Below are 6,940 nucleotides of genomic sequence, written 5' to 3' on the forward strand. Positions count from 1 at the left end.
CTTTTTTTTTTAAAAACGCCTAATAATGTTTTGATGAATTAGAAATAGGAGATAAGAGGAGTGTTAGGTGAACGAGAGAGGACCATTAGGAAACGAGAAAGTGTTTGCCTTAGGTCGTCGTCTACCAAAGCTTTTTTACACTTACGGGAGCTCATGTATTAATTAGTACAATTCACAAGATAAATCTCAAATTTAAGATTGTGAGTGATTTTAAATGGTTTAATAAAAATTCAAGATTCAATAACATTGGATTTGGCAAATGATTTGAAAATCACTAGTTGAATAACATGTGTATTTGTATAGATTAATTTCAGCGCTTACCAACGACAGAAGAACGGGTCAAACAATAACTTAACCGGTTTATGAAATGTGGTTCGTTTGTAGATACTTTTTATATATATAATATTTTCACGGGTTAAATCTAAAAACACTAAAAATTTACTGATTAAATTTAAAAATACAATTTTTTTAAAAAACTAATAATGTAAGAATAAAATTTTCAGGGGTTAAATCTAAAAAAAATGTAACTATAAGAAATTTGATACGGTAAAAATGTAATGTTACCACAAATAAAACTAAATAATTGTCTTGTCATGATCAAATTTTAGAATTAACAATCAGAATATAATTATACAATCTTAAACACTAAACAAAAGAAAAAAAATTAACAAAGAAATATATTTTAAAATTTAGTTTATTTTGTTATAAAAATATCATCCCGCTGTGTACCGCGGGATAAAGTCTAGTAATATAAAAAAATTGTAAGGCCAAGTATCTTTTTAGTTAGCTATGTATTTAGTTTGAAAATGTGTTTACACTTTCTATTTTAAAAATCTATAATATTTTGTTTGTTATTAATTCTTCTCATTTCATATTTCTTAATCTTTTATTTGCATTAATAGAGTATTATATAATTTATTAAATGTTTGAAAGTAAATGAAAAATCACATAAAATTTTGAGAACTTGTGTTAAAATTTTATACAAAAATATATTTTAAATTAATTAATAAAATGCTAATGTGTAATAACACATAAAATAGACTCTCAAATATTATACCATCTATTTTTTTTTTTTCTCATATTAGCATTTTGTTAGTGTGGTTGCAAATTTTCAACTTTCATGTGGTTTTTCAATTTTACTTTCAAACATCTAATACATTATAAAACACATACGTAAAAATATTTTACTTATGTTTGTTTATATTTTGCATATGTTTTGCTTATTTTTTGATGATTATTTGCTGCCATATATAAACAATCACACATACAATTTATATTTATATAGAATTTAATGTAAACTATACTCAATGAATCAAGCAATCAAATAATTTCTATATATGTAGATGATTTTATCATAGTCACAAAATAATAAATATATAAACAATTAAAATACATAACATCTACGTTTCTAATGGGTAACCATCTAGTATATATATATGTCATTTTTAACTTAAAAAAAAAAAACAAAATCATTTTTTTCGCCCTAAGCCTATATGAACCTAAAACGGCACTACAAGTAACAGTCGTGGGAGCCAAAGAAGCTGGTGTCACCGACGTCCACAATGCCAAAGAAGCTCTCCACTGAACTTGGCATTGTGGACGTCGGTGACACCAGCTTCTTTGGCTCTCACGGCTGCTACTTGCTTCATGATGGATTGTCCTGCGACAGGCACAAAGTTCTTCAGTGCGTCTGTGGTTTTTCTTCTTACTGCCAACAAGATTGACGATGTTGCCATGATTATTGTGTTTGTGTTTGATCAGTATAGATTTAGGTTAGCTTGAGAAGAGGATTTAAATAGGAGATGAGAGGAGAAAGAGGAAGACATATAATAAATTTTCATAGAAGAAAGAGGAGGTTGACTCATTTTCATTTTCTCCTAATGTTCACTAACAAGCAGAGAGTGCACAGTTTCTATAAGGGAAAATTCTCCAAAAAAACATCAACTATTTAATATTTGCCAGAAAAAACATGAATTTTTATCATTGTCAGAAAAATACACAAACTATTTTTTAGTTGATAAAAAATACATGAGCTATTATTTTTTTCCAATTTCTCCTTGTCTCCGTTACGTCCATTAACGGGATTGTGACGGCGTTACTATTTTTAAAAAAAATTCCAGAAAAAACACAAACTAATTATTTTTGCCAAAAAAATACATGAACTTTTTTTTCTTCGCCTGAAAAATACATAATTTTTCAATTCTTATTTTCTATTAACAAATGTTAGAGACCAAAACTCATAATTTTTTCTGATCTCTTGAACTTCGTACAAGTTTTTACTACTATTTAAGATAACGAAATTCAAGAACAAATATACATAATTAGATTTACAAAGTGGAGATCTAATGAAATTTTAGAGTTTAAGTGTTGATTAATCTAATATATAAAGAATATTTTATACTTTTAAAAATATCCTATATTTTGAAACATCCTATATTTGTTACCTTTCTAAAACTCCCTCCGTATGAGCAATTCTTTTATACCTTTAAAAAAAAAATCTTTTAGAGAGCTTTTAAATAAGAGAAAATTAAAGGGGAAAGAAGAAGATGTCGAATAAATATTGTCATTGAAGAAAAAGGATACTCATTTTCATTTTCTCCTAAGAGCAATTACATTGGTCATACTACCATCTGAGTGTCAAAGGAATTAAATAATAATTTTTTCATTTTAATTTAATTATTTATTTTCTAATTTTTTATTTAACCAATCAGTTTGTGACAGTTGTAGACTCAGTATCTGAATAAGTCTAGGCAGAGACACTGATTCTTTATCTCTCCACATTTTTCTTATTTCTTTTCTTTTTTTATTCTTCACATCCTCCCTCTAGTATGTGCAATAGGAATGGCCTAATGTCCACTGGAATGCAGTACAAACAGAGAGTGTACAGGTTCTATAAGGGTTGAATTATTGATTATGATTTATAAGAAAGTGATTTTTTTTAGTTTTGTAACCAAAAAAAAAAATGAAGAAGAGAGAAGAAAATGTTGACGGGAGAAAAAGAATGAATTGAACTGTACTGCACCATACCTACGTTTACAAAATTGGAGACCCTTTAACAAAAGTAATTAAAATATTTATTTTTTAATGCATCAGACGCTTTGATTTCTCTAAATAATACTCCATCCGTTTCAAAATATAGGATGTTTTGGAGAAGGTTGTTATTTTATAATATAGGACTAGATTTGGATCCGTGCTAGAGCACGGGTTGAAATTCTTTTTATTTATATTATAATTTTAAAATAAAATATAATTTATAAGAAGGTTTAGCATTGTAAAATGAGAAACGATTGTCATTTTTTGTATGAATATGAGAGATATATTTTGGTGAATGGAGATCTGAATGGTTTATATCAATGTTTTTTAACCAGGACCGGCTGGTCGGTTCAATCCAACCACAACCCGATAGGTATTTCGGTCCGGGTAACCTCTAAAAACCTAACAAATAAAACTCGAAAAAACCTGAAAAACCCGTGAACCGGCGGGTCGGACCGGATTGTCGTTCTCTAATTAAAATATTTTATTTTGGTCACACTTTAAACTCAAACCAAATTAAAAATAAATGTTGTTATTCATAAAAGAATAAGTTAGTTATTTTATCTAATCATTTAAAAGTTTAATTTTAGTTGTTTAGTACTTAACTATGTATGCTTTTTTCATATATTTATAGAAAAATAGATTTTATATTTATAAAATGTAATCAAACTAATAAACTAATTGATCCGTAATTCAACCGATCCGACTTGTTGAGCCAGTGACTGGAAAGACTTCTGGTTCACCTTACGGCCCGGTTTTAAAGACATTGATTTATATTAAAAATTTGGAAAAGTGTTAGGTCAGATTTTATTTTGAAATCCACAATAAAATCTCGGAAATCACGATTAGGTGTGATTAATTGCCAAGATTTTATTTCTTTTTACGCCTAACAGTATATTTTTATGACTAACACTATATATGGTGTAACAATATATGGAATAATCAAATTTTTTTTTTTGGAAATTGTATAAATCATTAGAATATTATCTTTAAGAGGATTCTTTGAAATATTCTTAAGTGTATTTGTAATTTCATACAGCCCACAGATTTCATCTATAACTTATTTTTTGTAACCAACCTACATTTAATATATTATCTATTTTGTAACCAACTTATAAAAATTATATAATCTACAAAAAGTTGTGTACTTCCGTTTTATTATACAAAAAAAAATTGTGTACTTTCTTTTTATGATTGAGCGTATATTTTTATCCCCTTTAATAATTTGGTTAACGTTATTGTCTATCAATAAAATCTGAGTAAAATAAATTGGTAATATGTGATTGTAGATCTTTAAAAACAACGTGATCTTCCGGAAAAAAATTTACAATATTCATGAACTATCAATTTAGAATATCCTGTTTAAGATTTTTGGTTACAATTAAGGTTTTATTTGTTACCATTAATATATGAACTATCAACTTGTAACCAATTAATATATGGATAAATATATAACCTATGTATAACCTATTTGTAACCATTTATAACCATTTATTAAAATTATAAAGTCTACCAAAACAATATTGTGTACTTTCCTTTTATTAAAAAGGGGATGTTTTCAAATTTCAATGCAACTTTTAGATTAGTTTAGTATTTTATATTATGCAGTATTGTTTCTGATTGGTTAAACTTGTTAAAAGTAAAGACTTATTAATCTGCGTGCTTTACTTAAAGCATCCTATATTTTGAAACGGATAGAGTAAAAGGTATTCAAATGAAGTAAATATATCTTGATACAATTGCTTTAAGCCTCTAAATAATTGTTTTCATATCTATTTGCATTATTGTACATTGTATATATCGGAAACTATAATAGGGCCGAAAGCCCAACAAGAAACATTTAAAAATGGCCCAATCCCAAAACGGGTTCGGCTGAGACCTAATCGGAAGAAGAAGAACGGAGATGGTCTAAAATAGCTAAACTGCGATCGATCGAAAACGCTTACTTGGAGAGTCTCAAAAGGGGATTCGATCAAACAGGTTTTTGAATTGAGCATAAGGCAATGTAGATTATAAATATGGAGTACATTTTGTGTGTTTATTGCATTGATATATACAAAGTGTTAGGAACTAACACTTTCATATCTGGCCACTTCTACACACCAACTCTTTGTCTTTTACTTTAACTTCCTCTGCTTCACTTCACACAACTTAACTTTTGAACAACAGAGTCTCCACAAATCTCCTCCACAAAAGCTTCCATGTTCTTATCCGAAGACCCTCCTTCTCCACCCGCTTCAGTCGCCAAACGCTTCCATTTCTCTGCGTTTTCCCTCAGCTCCACCGACGACTTCTCCTCCATCACTGCTTCCAAACACCTCCTTATCTCTGCTCTCTCCACCAAACCTTCTGAGTTCTCTTTCACCCTCACACCTGTTCTCCATGATTCCTCCAGTAGCTTTGCATTCGTCGGCTGATCTGACCACATCGGGAACGCCACCACCGGAACGCCAAGAACCAAACTCTCCAACGTAGAGTTCCACCCACAATGAGTCACAAAACAACCTACGGCTCTGTGTCTTAAAACCTCTATCTGCGAACACCATGATACAATCATCCCTACCTCTTCGAGCTCGTCTCTTAAACCAGCTATCTTCTCAATATCTGTCTCTTCTTCTCCTTCTATTTTCGTTTCTCTGTTGGGTTTATCAGTTATAACCCACAGAAAAGGTCGTTTCCCTTCAATGAGTGCTCTAGCCAGCTCCTCTATCTGTTTCTTGGACAACTCAACCATTGTTCCAAAAGAAACGTATATAACAGAGGACTCTGTTTTCGAGTCTAGCCAAAGTGTATAACTNAACGCTTCCATTTCTCTGCGTTTTCCCTCAGCTCCACCGACGACTTCTCCTCCATCACTGCTTCCAAACACCTCCTTATCTCTGCTCTCTCCACCAAACCTTCTGAGTTCTCTTTCACCCTCACACCTGTTCTCCATGATTCCTCCAGTAGCTTTGCATTCGTCGGCTGATCTGACCACATCGGGAACGCCACCACCGGAACGCCAAGAACCAAACTCTCCAACGTAGAGTTCCACCCACAATGAGTCACAAAACAACCTACGGCTCTGTGTCTTAAAACCTCTATCTGCGAACACCATGATACAATCATCCCTACCTCTTCGAGCTCGTCTCTTAAACCAGCTATCTTCTCAATATCTGTCTCTTCTTCTCCTTCTATTTTCGTTTCTCTGTTGGGTTTATCAGTTATAACCCACAGAAAAGGTCGTTTCCCTTCAATGAGTGCTCTAGCCAGCTCCTCTATCTGTTTCTTGGACAACTCAACCATTGTTCCAAAAGAAACGTATATAACAGAGGACTCTGTTTTCGAGTCTAGCCAAAGTGTATAACTACTACTACCTTGATCTTTAACTGACTTGGTGGTGCTTCCTGAGAAAACCTCCGTGGGAAGTAAAGGACCAACCGCCACCATTGCGATGTTAGGGTAAGCCGTCAAGGCCTCTGGCTCCAGCTTATCGAAAGTGTTGATGAGAATTTTGGGCTTGGTTTCTTCTGTGAGAGACTCCATCATTTCTTGAAACGATCCGTATGCTGCTTTGCTAGTGTTTGAAGGTGTGAGGAAAGAAGGAAGATCTCGGATCTCCAGAGAAGAAAGATTCGGTAACTCGAAAGCGGACTTGTTTCGCATGAAGTGATTGTAATAGATGTCGAAAACCAAAGCCGGTTGGATCCAGAGAAGAGCACAAGGAAGTTGATATCTACGTGCTACTTTTGGAGCCCAATTGAGAAGAATCGTGTAGATCAAGCAAGTTACCGGAGAGTCTCCGTTCCGGTTAGCTTCGATAAACTCAGATAGTGCCTTATCACCGTTAACCGTGAGATTCACCGACCGCTTTTGACTGTCGTCTGAGGTTGAAACGCCTCCGTCGTCGAAACCGTCGGAGAAAGTA

The 6,940-nt window shown here is 32.4% G+C and overlaps 1 pseudogene; it reads right to left on the reverse strand.

Annotated features, from left to right (window-relative positions):
• LOC104754702 lies at positions 4,984-6,936 on the reverse strand (annotated as a pseudogene).

Source organism: Camelina sativa, chromosome 17 (assembly GCF_000633955.1).
Source record: "Camelina sativa cultivar DH55 chromosome 17, Cs, whole genome shotgun sequence".
In the NCBI taxonomy this organism is placed as follows: Eukaryota; Viridiplantae; Streptophyta; class Magnoliopsida; order Brassicales; family Brassicaceae; genus Camelina; species Camelina sativa.